We start from the raw sequence: 18,046 nt of genomic DNA on the forward strand, positions 1-18,046 counted from the left end.
TTCCAGACATAGGCTCTTTGGTCAAGACACCGTCAAAACGGCATTTTAATCTTTCATACGCCCTTTTCATATGTTAGTCTAGATTTTTGAAACTTCTTATTATTTTTCTTTGAAAGACCAACTTATCACCTTTCTTTTGCGTCTAAGACAGCTGAAATCGGATGAAATGACGCGAAGATATGATTTTTTTGAAAAAAGTGTTTTTTGCGAAAATCGACGAAAATAGCCATTTTTCAGACCACCCTAACACGGCGTTGGTCACCCTAATGGCCAAACAAAAAAATACGGATCTTATTACTTCGGCCAGGGTACCCCCAGAAAAATTTTGAGCCCGATCCGAGCACTTTTGTTTTTTTCCATGCTGTTTTCGTGGGGAATTGCTGTTTACATATATCATATGGGAATGGGTACATAGCTTATGTCAGAAAAATGTATATACTTACCTCCATTGATGTGTACATTTACATCATAATTACATTACAATTACATTGTTATGTCCAGCTCATATAGGCGATTATCCTTTCCACTCGTTCGTACCGATAAAAATATTCATGGGCTGTTTGGTCCCGAGACCTTCAAAACTGCATTTATGTTTCATACGACCTTTTCAAATGTTAGACTAGGAAACTTAATACTATTTTTCTTTAAATGCCTAACCCTTTGCCATCCTAACCACCCTTCATTTGCGTCCAAGAGAGTTAAAATCGGTTGCGCAAAGCTAAGATTTTTTTTAAATCTGTTTTTTACGGAAATCAACGAAAATGACCAACCCTAACACGTTGCAGGTCACTTTAAAGGTCAAACAAAATAAAAATACGGGTCTAATTATTTCGGCCAAGGAACTGCGAGACTAGATTTGGGCCCGATTGGACAATTTTTTTCCCGAATTCCGTAGGAAATTGTCTGTTTGTTTTATTTTATCCATTTAATAGGCTGATTTTAGCGCAGCATTTAACATTTTTTGATACTTATTCCCTAAACATTTTGAACGAGCCCATCGATAAGAATTTATCAAACAATTAAAAGGCAACACAATTTACAATCAATTATTTCTTGTTGATACTTGACACCAAAAAGACCTCATCAGGAACGTAATATGTCTACATTATTGCTAACAAAATAAAAGTACACACACCCACACATGTTTGGTGGGAAACAATCCCCATCAGAAAACACCAGCCAATAGCTGGGGTCTCTTCTATTATCGGTGTGCGAAAACCCATCACCCGGTGTTTGTTTACACTGCAAACACTTCTTCATCTCTTTTAGGTTGCGTGTATCGACACAGTCGAAGCTTTGATGTTTCTTGAAGGATCCTCCCACCCACACCCACAAAAACACACACAAACACAAGGTACCTTCAGCGTCGCTAGAAAGCGAAGGGGAACCGGATGTTAGTTTTCGAAAGCTCCATCAACGTCGATGACGAAGCAAGCAAGCAAGCCTTCCCACTCTCGGAGTACGACAAAACAACAACACCGCAATAACCGGAGAAGCCTTATCGGGTTGAGCGAAATTAGCGGTTGACAACGCAAACAAACCGAAGGTTTTTGGGTGTGGGAAACTGGAGCCTGGTCTGCGGGGTCGATTTTGGGGCAAAGTTTGTTGTGTCGAGCTGGAAATTTTCCAGGAAAGAGCTTGATTTGCGATAGCGATGGATGAAAATACAAAAAATAGGGTTGGGTACTTTGCTATCAGCGATTTGGAAGTTCACGATAGCAGGTCGTCAAATTTTTCCAGTTTTTAATTGCTCTATTAGGAAGATATTGACTTTTGTTTTTAAATTGTGATTAATTTTCAGTACTTCTTAAACAATATTACTACAGATAACAATTTTGATATGATCTGAACTCTAAACATTTTTCAAGTAGTGTCAATTTGTTTGTTGTTCAACGTCACGATACACCAGCCTCGCCTATCAGACGCTTCTTGACTTGTCAGTACTAACTAACGTCATGATTCGAAATCCGGACACTTAGTAGCATATGATTTTCGCTATAGCTGACAAACAATCATGTAATAAGTTGGAAATGAAGAAATATCATCAGGATGTAGTATTAACAGTCCACTTTAAGAGAATGCATGCAAAATATGTCTTTTCTAACAATTTTTCATTAGAATTTGAAAATTAAAATGACTTGTTGTGCTTTGAATCCCGGACACTGATAAAAGCTGATTCGAAAACCGGACACTTTTGCTTCGAATTCCGGACACTCGTTTTTGCTAATGAATCGCACAAATTTGGACTGAAATGTTAGTGAATGGCATTCTTTAGGTCTCAAATAAGCTGTTAACATCAAAACAATCGATATTTTATATAAAAATTTGCTGGAATTTAAGGAAATCAAAACCATAAATTTTGCTTTGCCTTCCCGGTGCTTCGGACGCCTATGAAATATTTCACGTGAAATGTTTCACATTTTTGGTAATCTTATAATTTAATTTTATTTAATTGTTTTGACATTAACTACAGCGTTCAAACAAACTTTAAATGAAAGTTGATGTTAGAATTAATGCATAATGCGAACTTATATCCAAATAATTGATAAAACAAGATGGAGTGTCCGGGTTTCGAAGCGTCCGGGAATTCGAATCATGACGTTACTCGTAACATGTCGATGCTAAATCACGCTGCGGGTGGTGTATTTAATTAATCATTTGCTTGCTCTGAATTAGCAACAGGGTGAGGGTGACGATTCTCGAGATTTTCAATTTCCCGGGAATCGAGAGTTGAATTTGGTCATGTCCCGGGAAATCCCGGGACCCGGGAGTTTTTTTTAACTATGACAATAGTGCCAATAATTTTAAAAGAAAGGTAATAAATTTGTTTCTTTTCAGCTAAAATTCAAAAACAATTAATTAATACTTTTTCACGTTAATTGAGGTAGCCTCATTCTTTTTAGGAACTATTTCTTCCATTAGATTTTGTTTCGGAATCTGCAAAAACAAGATCATTTCTTGAGCTTTTTGGGACTCAATTTTTTTTATTATTTACGAATCTTCATTCCCATTCATTTGTATGAACTTGTTATTAGATTTTTGTAAAATAAAAAAATTGCTTATACACAATTTCCCAGTATCGGGATTTTTGCAATATGATAAATAACGATTCAACAAAGCAATTTAAAGTTGGCAACTTAAGGTCAGCTGTATTTATTGAAGAAATATCAGTTAGCAGAAAAAAAACTCGAATATTCACAATTGGCGGACTTAAACTTTACAAAGATTGTCAGAGGGTTTTTTTTTCCAAAATATAATTTAATATTGAGGTTGATGCGAAATTACCTTGGTAAAGCGAAATTAACTTACTAAAACTAGATAAGGAGAATTGCTATTCTCAAGAGAGTATACGGAAGTTGAACTTATTTTGAAAAGTCTTTTCCCTCTTAGGAATAATAAATAAAAATAATATTTAGAATACTTTAGTTTTCATTTCTGGGGTGTGACTGCTAAGTATACTTTTAGGATTTTTTTGTCCTCTCAATTATAGTTATTGAAATTTTTGACAAGTTAAAACTTACACTTTCTGGATAAGAAGATAAGAGAGGCATTGATTTATTAGATTTTTTTTTAATTTGGTTTATTGTTCAAATCAAATGTTTTAAATAATTTAGAAATTTTCAAATGTTTTTCGGATTAGTTTATATAATTTTGCTTCGAAATTTATAAGTATAAAATTTCCCGGGAGTCTCGACCAAATTTCCCGGGAATCGAGAGGTCCAAAAATGGTCGATTTCCCGGGAAATTTTTCCCGGGAATTCCCGCTCGTCACCCTCTAGATCCCATAAATAATATAGTAAGTAAGTTAGTTGATGTGATATTCATCTTAGACACTGATTTGATATTTATTATGCCAAATTTTTTAAAAATAATTGGTTAAACAAGATGAGGTGCCCAGACTTCAAAACGTTCACGAATTTAAAATTATGGCGTAATATATTACCAAATAAACATCTAAAAGATACTTATCAGCCTGATTAAATAGTTCACTTTAACGTGCTACTCTTTTATAAAATTCAAACTTTGAAAAATATTTGCAACGGCCTTATTAGTTTACCATAAATGTGAAACATTTCACTGAAATATTTCATAGGCGTCCAATGCACCGGGAAGGCAAAGAGGAAATTTATGGCTTTGATTTCTTTAAATTCTAGCAATTCTAACAGCTTATTTGAGACCTAAGGAATGCCATTCACTAAAATTTCTGCGAATCATTAGCAAAATCGAGTGTCCGGAATTCGAAGCAAAAGTGTCCGGATTTCGAATCAGCCTTTATCAGTTTCCGGGATTCGAAGCACAACAAGCCATTTTAATTTTCAAATTCTGATGAAAAATTGTTAGAAAATACATATTTTGCATGCATTCTCTTAAAACTGACTGTTAATACTGCATCCTGATGATATTTCTTCATTTCCAACTTATTACATGTCTTTTTGACAACTATAACAAAAATGATATGCTACTAAGTGTCCGGATTTCGAATCATGACGTTATGGACTAGTTTATTTGATAGTTAATTTAATCCCGTCGTTATTTATGTTAAAAAATTGCTCTTTTTAAAAATGGCAAAATTTTACATATATTTTATTTTTTTACCAGTTCACTACTGCTGTATCATAAACTTAGCAATACTGGTCAAGAAAAAACAAATGAATCGTTTACACGCGATTCATTACCCACGTACACGTCTATTGGGAACGCTGACAAAGTGGCACGAAATCACGATCAAATTTGTGCACCAATTTATTGCCATAATTGTGCCGGCACGGAACAGATTCACCGGAAAGATGACCCATTGCTACCGGAAGTATACGAATTTCATCAATCATAATCAAGCACCAACCGGTTTCGCTAATAGCTGTCTCTCTCGGCTGCCTAACATCTTGTGTGGGCCATTGAAGTCAAATCCGCGAAGGGTGGCCGGATGTATCCCCTTAACATCATCGTCGTCGTCGTCGATTTCCTTCACTGGACAAAGATTGCACGGCGGAAAAGTCACAGCTTGAGGCCACCACCAGCTGGAAAGGTGATCGATCTCGCAGCCCGGGAAATGTTTATGCCCGATGATTGAGCACATTCCTTCCGGGCAGTTCCGGATTATGCCGCGTTGAGGATGAGAGGAATTACCGCGTCAATAATCGCGTCCCCGGGGCACGTTCTGACGGGGTCGGGTAAGGTTATGTTAATTTATGCCGTCATAATTGAATTATTTGCTGTGTGTGTCACAGAATGGTTGAGGCTCAAGGCTTTGTCAGCGAAATCAGTCAGCCGAATTGAGGGCTTGAGTGTGACCACAACAATTGTGCCAAGTGATGCATGATTGTGGCGCGGTGATTTAAAGCTCATAACTTCAAGCTTCTTGTTACTGGGAGGATTTGTTGACAGTAATTGTTGGTTTTGAGCAGTTACCGCCAGTGCTAATTCTTCTTTCCGATAGAAATTGTCATGTTTTAATAAAAGACTTGCTTTTAAATTTTGACGGATGACCACGTCCAAGAAATGGGTTACCCGGGCACCGCAGCGCCACATCATTAATAAATCTTTCCAATATTGTCACTTTTCTCCTGTCAACCGCTATTGACTACGCTAAAGTGTTACACAAATGGCTGCAAATTTGTGTGATTTATGATGAAGTCTTGACTGGGCGGGCGCTTTCCTGAGATGCGAACAAATGAGAGTGTCCAAACACATCTGCCATGTTACGTGTGCCAAGCCATGCTAGCAGGGATACCGGAGACCAGGCCACACTGCTGTTTCCTGTCCGGGTTGTTTGATATTTGAAGCCAAGGCAAACCCGACTCCCGGGCCTGTCCATGGCTAGTTCCGACGTCGACTGGCTGGCATATGCATATTGAAGTTCGATCCGCTGACGGAACAAAACTCCACTCTGCTTTGAGTGGGAAAAACTCCGGGTTGGGTTGGGCCAGATGAATAATGTACTAGGTGTTGCCACCGTATAGAACGACCAGGCAATGAGTTTCTTCCGTTTCCCTTAGGCCACGGCGTGGCTTCATATTTCGAAAAGATGGACACTTTCGTCTCGAGAGTGGATGTGGAACTACACGACGACGACCTGGCCGGCAGAATGAACGCAGTCATCAATCTGTACTTCAGTGGGCTTTGACGTCCATGGGTTGAAGGTGAAATTAATAGGGGAGAGTGAGGCTGATTAGATTCTTGTTACGAACATTTTTTTTTACTATGGGTAATTCTCTACCAACTTACACGGAATCTGCATAAGTTGCCCCGACTCCTCTTCGATTTGAGCAACTCTCTACGAAATATGCCGATTTCGACCATTTTTATTTTTTGTATTTTTTAATGGTGGTCAAACTTTGTGGGGGCCTTCCCTAAGACCAAATAAGCTATTTTGTGTCATTGGTTCACCAGTCTCCATACAATTTTGGCTACTGTCCATACAAAAATGGTATGTAAATATTCAAACAGCTGTAACTTTTGAGTGAATTGTCTGATCAATTTGGTGTCTTCGGCAAAGTTGTAGGTATTGTCGAGGACTATTGAGAAAAAAATAGGTACACGGAAAAAATAATTGCAAATTTTTTAATCAACTTTTTTTTCACAAAAACTCAATTTCCCAAAATACGTATTTTTTGATTTTCGAGATTTTTTGATATGTTTTAGGGGACAAAAATCCGCAACTTTTGAGCCATAGAGAAACGTGGTCAAAAAATCTGCCGTCGAGTTATGAATTTTTGAAAAAGTAGTGATTTTTGGAAAAAAAATCGAAATTTCATGCAAAAACAAATTTGACGTTATTTTTAATGCAAAATTGAATTTGCAATCGGAAACTTCTTTACAGATTTTTTGATAAAGTGCCTCGTTTTCAAGATATAGCCAACGAAAGTTTGATTTTAGCGAAATATTTGCAGTTTTTCGATTTTTAAAAATAGTGACCATGAGTGACCACTTCTAAAAATATTTTTGTTTAAAGTTTAGAAAATTTGCTATAAAATTGTCTAAGATACATTGAAGATTGGACTTCGGGTTGCTGAGGTACAGCCGCTTTAAGAAAAAGAAACACGAAAATTGAAGTTTTTTAAGTCTCACCCAAACAACTCACCATTTTCTAATGTCGATATCTCAGCAACTAATGGTCCGATTTTCAATGTTAAAACATGAAACATTCGTGAAATTTTTCGATCTTTTCGAAAAAAATATTTTGAAAATTTTTTAGTCAAGACTAACATTTTAAAAGGCCAAACATTGAATATTACGTCCATTTAAAATGCTAGTCTTGATTTAATTTTTTTCAAAATATTTTTTTCGAAAAGATCGGAAAATTTCACGAATGTTTCATGTTTTAACATTGAAATTCGAACGATTAATTGCTGAGATATCGACATTAGAAAATGGTGAGTTGTTTGGGTGAGACTTAGAAAACATCAATTTTCGTGTTTCTTTTTCTTAATGCGGGTCTATGCAAATATTTCGCTAAAATCAAACTTTCGGTGGCTTTATCTTGAAAACCGAGCACTTTATCAAAAAATCTGTAAAGAAGTTTCCGATTGCAAATTCAATTTTGCAATAAAAATAACGTCAAATTTGTTTTTGCATGATACTTCGATTTTTTCCAGAAATCATAACTCGGCGGCAGATTTTTTGACCATGTTTCTCTATGGCTCAAAAGTTGCGGATTTTTGTCCCCTAAAACATATCAAAAAATCTAGAAAATCAAAAAATACTTATTTTGGGAAATTGAGTTTTAGTGAAAAAAAAGTTGATTAAAAAATCTGCAATTTTTTTTCCGTGCACCTATTTTTTTCTCAATAGTCCTCAACAATATCTACAACTTTGCCGAAGACACCAAATTGATCAGAAAATTTACATACAATTTTTGTATGAACAGCAACCAAAATTGTATGGATACGATAAACGACGTCCATTTTTTTCAAAACTTTTTTTTCGTAAAATCGCGATAAATCGTAATGGTTACAAACAAACCCACCTCCGTGTACGCACGAGTGCAAGCAGCAGTCAAGTGCTCAGTGCTCCATCGTTTTTTCGAAATTTTTCGCCGTAATTTACCGTGATTAGCCGCGAGTTTGCTCCCACAGCATGCCAAGGGCCGGCCGTGGCCGTGGCAGTTCGAGTGCGGCCTCGAAAAACCCGCGAAGTTCGTCTACCGGCCGTGTGCAAAAAGGTAAACAAACCAACGCCGCGTCGACCGCCATCGCGCCGGGGAGTGTGTGCGCCAAAGGATTTGACCCCAAGTTATTACACCCTAATTACCGTGTCCAGGGCCGCAGCCCTATAAGGCTCCGTTCAGCTACTTCCGGCAATCTGGCGACCGATGGCGCTTCAACATCCGCCAACATTCCCACTAGTAACAAGTTCGCGAGACTGAGTGACGAGGAAAACAGCTACAACAACACAGACGGTAGCACTACCGACGACGACGACGACGGCGATGGTCGTGCACGGAAGAAAGTGATTTCGCCAAAAAAGGTAATTACTCAAAAGGAACGACGACCACCACCAATTTTCGTTTTGGACACGTTGGCGGACGATGTTGACGAGCAGCTGGAAGGCCTCGTGTACTGCCTCAAAATAGGTAAATCGTCAGTGCAAGTGTTTACGTTTGACCAAAAGAACTTCGACCTGGTTGTGGAGAAATTGAAGCGTAAAAGCTTCAAGTTCTACACATTCGACCCCGTGCAGAAGACAGCTGTTAAGGTCGTCTTGCAGGAGTATCAAGACCGCCCGATCTCCGTCCTCAAGGAGCACCTCTCGGGTGTCGGAATAACGCCGCGAGACATAAAAGTCCTCTCGCGGAAAACAACCGTCACAGGTACACACACACTGTACCTGTTGTACTTCGACCGCGGCACCGTCAAAATTCAAGACCTGCGGCGAACTAAGGCGTTGGACGGTTTTTGGGTAAACTGGCGGTTTACTCCAAAAATCCGACGGACACAGCGCAATATCACCGATGCCAGAAATTCGGCCACGGCTCGCGGAACTGCAACCTCCAGCCCCGCTGCGTGAAGTGCGGTGAGTCACACCTCTCGGAGGTGTGCGCACTGCCACGAAAGGCGGACTTGGGGGAAAACGCAGAACAAACCAAGCCGCGCGTAAAGTGCGCGAACTGCGGCGGTAACCATACCGGTAATTACCGCGGATGCGTCGCGCGCAAGTCCTACCTCGAGGAGCAGGAAAAGAGGAAGAAGAAAGCAGCAGCGTCCCACCCTCCTCAGCGAAGTACGAGTGCAGCCGTTCCTGCAGCTGGCCAGTGAACGGTTCCAGCGGACAATTCAGCGTTCCCTCCTGGCTGGGGGCGATCGTTTGCCAGCGTGGTCGCTGCCGGTAGCGGCGATGCGGCCCAGCAAGAAGTCACCGGGGAAGATCTCTTTACCCTGCCGGAGTTCTTTGCTCTCGCGGGGGAGATGATGACGCGGTTTCGGAGCTGCCGTAACAAGGCGGAGCAATTTCTAGCCCTCGGGGAATTAATGATTAAGCACATCTATAAAGGATAAAAACTGTGATCTAGTTTTAAGCTTTCTCTATTTCTATCCCCTTTTCCTAGCAAGTTTAGTAAGTTTTTTTTTTCTTAATTTTTCTTACTCTTGGCAACACCTTTATTTACAAGCAATAACTGTTCCAAAATGGATTATGATGTAACACACAGCTGAAAGGAACTCCAAAACTCTGTTTTGTACCTCAAAAGAACTTATTGTATCTGATTATTCACCAATAAAACCGAATTTGAATTTGAATTTACAATTAAACCCCTTATGTTTTATGTATTACAAATTTTGATATTGTCTGCTCTACAACTTTGATGAGCATTGTTACACTCTAAAAAATAACCCTGCAAAGTTAGAAAAAAAACACGAAATTTTAATATGAAAAATGTTGTTCTAAATTAAAAAAATGACCCTTCTGGGTTAATGTAGATTTGAAAAGTACATTAAATTACCCTTAAAATGACATGTTCCAAATTTTTTACAATTGAGTAACGGGAAATGGCAGAGTTTATAAAACATTTTTAGTGTTTTTTTTTTCGATGAAAAAACGTTTTTTTCGGAATTTTGAGTAAGCCATCAAATCGGGCGTCCAATTTTACATAAAAGTCCTTTAATACCCAATTTATATCTCATCACCGTTTCAGGCTGCAAATTATTGAAAAACACCTCTTTTTTTGCATGTTCAAAAATGGAAGGGGTCGTACCGCCCCTCCGTCACGAGATATCAAAAAACGGATCTCTGATTCGTGATCAGGGACAAAAGTTACCTCTAAGGACAAAGTTTCAGTTAAATCGAAGAGTGGTCGGGGCAACTGCTGTGTGAGTTGGCGGAGAATTACCCCTATTATATCGTAACTTTGTTGTATCGTACCCAAACTTCCCTAAAACGGAAAAAGGGTACTGTACTAGCTATGTGTCAAGTTTCAATAAGTGCAAACAGAGCTGTGGGTAAAAGCAGGTACCACCACCAGGAAATCTGAGCTAGGCCAAAGAAAAACAATACCCTTACAAGTAATTTGGAGTCGACTTTTTGGAAGTAGATCCACCATCAGTTTGCTCAAACTCCTCAACCTGTCCAAGCTCATAATGGCCAGACCGGCGTAGTTAATATTCCGGGCTCTACTCCGCCAGGTCACCCAGAACCGGCACAAATGTGTGGGATCACTTCGGAAATGGTTGGCTGAGATCATGTTCCTTGAGGAGAGTTGGGCGGAGAAGGCAAACAAGAAACTTTCCTACCGACCGGATTGCTGACCGACCACATTTGAGGTAATACCTCCTGAAGAATGAGGGTGGTAAACTCTGCTGAGAAATGGACTAAATTAATCAGAAGCTTACAAAGGCGTTCCCTACAACAGTGTGTGTAAAGTTCAGTGACTTCCGATGGGTCACAGATTGAGTCTATTGCAGAATTTATTGCCTCACTTATGCTTGGTGTCAAACTTAATCTTGCAGTTAATAAACTGTTACCAAGTTTTTTTTTGTATAAATATTCGTAGATTCGTATATTGAATGAGATTTACTTTTCAAAAAATAAAATTCATTACTTTTACGACCAGGCCACGTGCAACAGTAACGAGTTCTCGTTAAAATTTTTGATCGATCGCATGAACCAATCTGCATACCTTCCAGTATGGAAAAATTCCACAATAGCAACAACATCCAAAAAATATAAAAAAATGCTCCACTTCCCACTCTAAAACAAGAGAGCTTGCAAAAATCCCATTGAAACCACAATCAATCATCGAACGAGCGGCACGTGGCATGAGAACTCATTGATTTAATATGGTCGATTGGTGTGCGAGCGCGTCCCAAAAGCGCAAATTTTAGCGCTCAAGTGTCGGGAAAAATATATTTCACCAGCAGCAGCCAATGTATAAAAATAAAAATGCACTGCATATTCAAATTGATTGCTGGTGCTGGGGCCGTCGCAGCTTCCGGCAGGCACTCTCGAAGCTCTCCACGGTATGGGAGCAGGTCGAGCGTGACCGTTAGAGTGACCTTTGAGTGTTTTTGAACGTGTTCTAAGACTATACGAGTACTTTCACATATTTCTAGCATCACTCAAGTATTTTAAATCTTTTTCATAAATGACCATTGAAGTAAAAAAAAAGAAAACCACATTTATTGTAAACATAACTTTGAATCAAAGCTACTTGTAGTTAGCCGAGCAAAAAAGGCAGAAAAGGTCACAGATATACTTTAGTATGTAAATGTTGAAAAATATTTATCCTGAAAATATTTTTTTAATCGATTTAATCGACACTCTCGAAAAAAAAATCGTTTGGAGCTATGGTGCAGCGTAATGAATATTAATCTGCTAAAATATTTTTTTTTTAAATAATGATATTTGGATAATTCTCCTCCATCTCACACGAAATCGGAAAAAGTTGCCCCACCCCTCTTCGATTTCCGTGAAACTTTGTTTTAAGGGGTAATTTTCGTCCCTGATCACAAATCTGAGATCCTTTTTTTGATATCTCGTGGCGGTGGGGCGGAATGACTCTTTTCATTTTTCTGGATTTTTAAGTAAGGCACGTTTTCAACGATTTGTAGCACGAAACCGTGAAGAGATAAAAATTTGGTGCCAAAGGGACTTTTGTGTACAATTTGATTTGATTGCGCACACAAAATTCTGAAAAACGTATTCTTGATCAGAGAATGTTTAAAAAAAATGTTTCAAAATCGTTTCAAAAATTGTGAAACATGTCATTTAATGGAGAATTTAATGTTATTTTCGAAGCTGAAATAACCCAGAAGGGCCAATTTTTTCATCTAGAATAAAAATGTCCCTTTTTAAATTTAGTATTTTTGGTAACTTTGCAGGAATATTTTTTAGAGAGTAATAACGTTGTACGAAATTGGAAAGCAGACAAAAACAAAAATGTTGATGTATAAACATACGGGATTTGTATGTATTCTTCACGTGTTATTACAATTTCTAAAAAAAATCTGCGCTAACTAACATTCCCGTCCTCTTAAATCGAGATCTACAAACTGACATGGCGGGCGCCGTTGGTGGACAACGACTGTTACCTATTCGCAACTGATCTAGTTTTAGGAATCATGGGGTTTTATCATTTTAGCGCATTCATAAATGCTGTAGAGGGAAATACCACTAAATCGTCGAAGCCTATGATCAGTAGTGCTGAAATGATATCACGGTTCTGTTCAGCAACGGAGGGGCAACCATGGGTGGTCTCTCATGCTCATACTCTTGCTCATGCTCATTCTTCACGAGTTATCACAATTTTTAAAAATAAAAAAATAAAAACGTAACGATTTTTACAATTTTTTAACCAATTTTATTTTTTTTTGAATGTTTTTTTCGGAAAGTTCATCAAATTTTGCATAACATTAAATTACAACTCCAATACTTTGAACGAGAGATGCCCAACCTGTTGGCTTATGTTCAACCATATTTAATTATAATTTTTCGTGACGAAAATATAAAAAAATACATGGAAACGGCTATAAGAAGTGTAAAGTGTGCTACATTTTAAAATAATCTCATTTATTATTTTCAATATAAAAAAATGGCAAAGAAAACTCAAGAATGAGGATGTTCAAAATCTTAAAAAATCTACTCTAATTTTTTCACACGATTCGTAAAATAATCTCTATTATTTTGAAATGATAATAAACTGTAATTTTTGTTTATTTTTTTATTTTCCATGAAAAATATCAGTTCTATGTTATTCAAAACATTGAAATGTACACCCAGAACTGGGCATCGGCATACGAGAGGATAAAGAGCACGATTCGGTAGTAAAATGGTACTGTGTGCGGACGGAGAGGATAAATCCCGAAGCTTCCGAGAGTACTTTACTCATCGATTCATCTTCAAAAAAAGTTCATCTATCAAAAAAAAGTACCGGTACCGAGACTCGTACCCAAGACCTTCGGCATATTGAAACGTGCCTTTGCCGTATGGGCCACCATGGTTCGGTGACTAAGTGGCGGACATTTGTCCATGTAAGCCACTCATAGGATGAACTGTTCCAATGAACGAATGAACACGCGAGAGGACTATACTCTCGCAAAATAGCACTTTCCTCACGTTTCTTTTCGTGAGGACTATCCCCTTGTTCTTTAACTTTGGGTGTAAGAATGCGCTTGACACAACAAACATGTTTCAAGTCCATTCAGAACAACATCTTCTGCGAATATTTTTTTTAAAGATCAATGTCACTGTCACTTAAATGTAAAGATTTGTTCTCATGATAATAAGAGAATTAAAAAGTATAATAATAGTATACGTTACATTGAATACTAATACAAATTAAATTAATTCATCCAAAAAATCCAGGAGAAACCAAAAGAAAGAAAAATTAAATAGTACGTTTTTCTGAAAATTTCTATGTTAAAATCTACTTCAATAGATATATTGTTCAAAGAATGTTAAATTTGTTAAAATGAACTATAGAAGTTTTGAATTAATAACACAGTCCAACAAGATTTTGTCTCTGAAACGAGTATATGTGTTCCTAGTAGAATTTTGCCTGCTGAATCCGAATCCAGGTCCAGAATTGCTCCAAATGGTCCCAATTTTGAGATACACCCGTTTGAAATGTTAGTTTAGGCCAAAATTAGCTACTTTGTTGACTATTTTACAAAAGAACTATTGAATAAACAACTTAACCAATACATGTATCTTAAAGTTCACGTTTTCCCCTTTCTGAAACACCCGTGGTTTTTAAAATTTGATTGTTTCTACGCATATTTATAGCCATTTTAAAATTATATTTTCAGTTGGTTCTCATTCAAGTTTTTCCAACTTGCATGCAAGTCAAATTCTAATTTAAAAATGGCTATAAATATGCGTAGAAAAAATCAAATTTTAAAAACCAGGGGTGTTTCAGAAAGGGGAAAACGTGAACTTTAAGATACATGTATTGGTTTAGTTGTTTATTCAATAGTTCTTTTGTAAAATAGTCCACAAAGTAGCTAATTTTGGCCTAAACAAACATTTCAAACGGGTGTATCTCAAAATTGGGACCATTTGGAGCAATTCTGGACCCAGATTCGGATTCAGCAGGCAAAAATCTAATAGGAACACATATTCTCGTCTCAGAGACAAGAAACATTTGATTTTTTGTTGAACTGTGTAATAAACAGACCTCTGACTTAAGAAAAACAAATGTACATGAATTCTGGAGAATTAAAAAAATAGCTTAAAATTTTCAATTTATTGAGTTTTAGATAATTCTTAATGGCAATAAATGAAAATAAGATTAAGATAACTTCAAGATAATTTTAAAGTATTTTTAAATTATGGAAAAAAATTTAAGATCAAAAATATTGTATCAATTTCATTGCATTAAATAAAAATAATAATTATCATGAAGGGTCTAAAGGGCTAGTTATTGAATCATTGTCAGGGCCAGAGGGCACGCCTGCTTTAAACTTACGTAGAATTTTCCGAATATTCCTAATTTGTCATGTTTGAGACCAAAAAGTGTCGTCTGGTTGGCCTACAGGAAAAAAGTTAACGTTTATTCTAGAAAAATCGTAAAACTATGTGAAAAACTGAGATTGGCTAAAAAGTTAATTCCGTTGTGGCATTTTTCGAGACGAGATTTGTCTGATCATTTCTTTCGTTAGATGGGGAAATAAATGTCGGCCTAACCGCAGAGTTTAGGTCGTTAGCTCAGTCCAGGTGTAGGAGTTGGTAAAAAGCCTGCCTCGGTAGAGTCGCTGGTCGGAAGTTGGACTCGTAATCCAAAGTTCGTCAGTTCAAATCGCGAGGTGGATGGGAGCTAAGGTGTTAAAAGAGGTTTGGGTTGTCTTACTTTTTTAAGCCTTCAGACATCTAGTTTCGAGTAGGATAGACAACAGAGAACGCCAAGGCAATGGTGAAGTTTAATTTTTTTGGTGAAAATCAGCAATATTTTTCTTCAAGAATCTAGAATTAAATGACTTGCAATAATACACAGTAATCGTGGTTTTTTATCGGGGAAATTCTAGCCTGGCACACATGTGTGTGAACTCACCGGAAACTTGTTAGAGATTTCGATGAATACTACACACACCAAAAAGTGCCTATAAACTACCGGCCCCTCTAACCAGGCAGGCAGTATACGTAGTCCTGAAACGCACAATAAAAAAAGCTCGTTGATTTCGTTGACTGCGGGGAAACTCCTTTTTGTAGGCCAAACTCGACCACCACCACCATCAGCTCTGCCGTGTTGAAAGGTGCAATTTTGCCAACTGCCTAATACCTGGTCTGCTGCTGCTGCAGCTAACGACTATATATTGGCTCCACTTCTCGGGGAAAACCCACTCCAGAAACGGATTCCGGTGGACTTGGAGGAGGTGGAAAAGAGGTGGGGTACAATTTGAATATTTCAAACGAACTATGGCATTAGCTTCCGCTTCGAATAAAAATGCATTGAATCTCACTCACTCGCTCACACACTTTCAAAGGTTTGATCGTTGGTTCTTTTCGCACCCACACTCCGGAAAGCAATTTTTCACTCGCACGTGAATGAAAGCTGTCATAACCGGTCACAGGCGATAGAATAGAGCAGGTCGATATGTATCCAAATTGGGCGAATTGAAAGCTTGATTGGGGCTGGTGGGTTACAAAAAATGCTTGCTTTGAAATGTTTACCGTGTTGTGAGGAGCAGGATTGGTGGATAAGGTTGAGTACTATAAACCAAATTTTGCCTAGTAAAATTTTTAAATAATCATTTCACGTTTTGGCGATTGTGGAAACATTTCAATGTTTTCAGATTCGACAAAACAGAGTTACTGGATTTGCTTACAAGATGTCTATCCCTGTAGAAGGAATGCTATTTATTTTTTTATGACATAAAAGATGTATCCATTTCCAGATGTAATATTACCATGTTTTTTTGTTACTGTGTAGATATAGTGTTTGCTCATTAATATATTTTGAAAGGATCAAAAAGAATTCATTCATAAAAGAGTAGATTTTCGAAATAACCTATGAGTCATGGGTTTCTTATGCAGATATGACCTTTTGAAAATTTAATCTAGAATTGTGAAAGCTGTACTCCAATATCAACAGAATATAAATCTGAATAAATATACATTAGGGTGGTCCAAATACGGGCTTTTCCGAGGCTACCCTGTGAAATCAAAAATTGACACTTCACTAGGCCAAAATTCAAATTTGAGCTCATTCTTACCACGGGAACCGCTCCCTCTAATCGCTTGAAGTTTGTATGGGAAAAATCGTCAAAATGTATGGAGGCAACTGTTTTACTAATTTTCCATTCAGTGTTCTGTTTTTCTGTTTTTCTGGTTTTCTTTTTTTCTGTTTAAAAATTTTCGGTTTTTCAGTTTTTCAGTTTTTAATTTTTTAAGGTTTTCAGATTTTCAGTTTTTCAGTTTTTAGTTTTTTTTTTTGATTTTTTTCAGTTTTGATGTTTTTGTTTTTCAGCTTTTTAGCTGTTTTTGATTTTTTCTGTTTTTTTGTTTTTCTGTTTTTCTGTTTTTCTGTTTTTCTGTTTTTCTGTTTTTCTGTTTTTCTGTTTTTCTGTTTTTCTGTTTTTCTGTTTTTCTGTTTTTTGTTTTTCTGTTTTTCTGTTTTTCTGTTTTTCTGTTTTTTTGTTTTTCTGTTTTTCTGTTTTTCTGTTTTTCTGTTTTTCTGTTTTTCTGTTTTTCTGTTTTTCTGTTTTTCTGTTTTTCTGTTTTTCTGTTTTTCTGTTTTTCTGTTTTTCTGTTTTTCTGTTTTTCTGTTTTTCTGTTTTTCTGTTTTTTGTTTTTCTGTTTTTCTGTTTTTCTGTTTTTCTGTTTTTTTGTTTTTCTGTTTTTCTGTTTTTCTGTTTTTCTGTTTTTCTGTTTTTCTGTTTTTCTGTTTTTCTGTTTTTCTGTTTTTCTGTTTTTCTGTTTTTCTGTTTTTCTGTTTTTCTGTTTTTCTGTTTTTCTGTTTTTCTGTTTTTCTGTTTTTCTGTTTTTCTGTTTTTCTGTTTTTCTGTTTTTCTGTTTTTCTGTTTTTCTGTTTTTCTGTTTTTCTGTTTTTCTGTTTTTCTGTTTTTCTGTTTTTCTGTTTTTCTGTTTTTCTGTTTTTCTGTTTTTCTGTTTTTCTGTTTTTCTGTTTTTCTTTTTTTCTGTTTTTCTGTTTTTCTGTTTTTCTGTTTTTCTGTTTTTCTGTTTTTCTGTTTTTCTGTTTTTCTGTTTTTCTGTTTTTCAGTTTTTCTGATTTTCTGATTTTCTGATTTTCTGATTTTCTGATTTTCTGATTTTCTGATTTTCTGATTTTCTGATTTTCTGATTTTCTGATTTTCTGATTTTCTGATTTTCTGTTTTTCTGTTTTTCTGTTTTTTTTTGTTTTTCTGTTTTTCTTTTTTTCTGTTTTTCTGTTTTTCTGTTTTTATGATCGCAATCGATCAATGGGGTAAATATTCGATTCAGAGCTGGAACAGAACGTACATTTCTAAGGAGCTCACCCCAAAATGCTTTATATCCAGTAATAAGCTGGTAAATATTTCAAATACCTCATCGTGGAATATACTTCGTCACATTTCATTCGAATGATAAGTCCAGAGCAGTTCCAGCAGTGCTCTATGAAAAATTACTCTCATTCCGTAA

This window comes from Culex pipiens, chromosome 2, assembly GCF_016801865.2.
Source record: "Culex pipiens pallens isolate TS chromosome 2, TS_CPP_V2, whole genome shotgun sequence".
In the NCBI taxonomy this organism is placed as follows: Eukaryota; Metazoa; Arthropoda; class Insecta; order Diptera; family Culicidae; genus Culex; species Culex pipiens.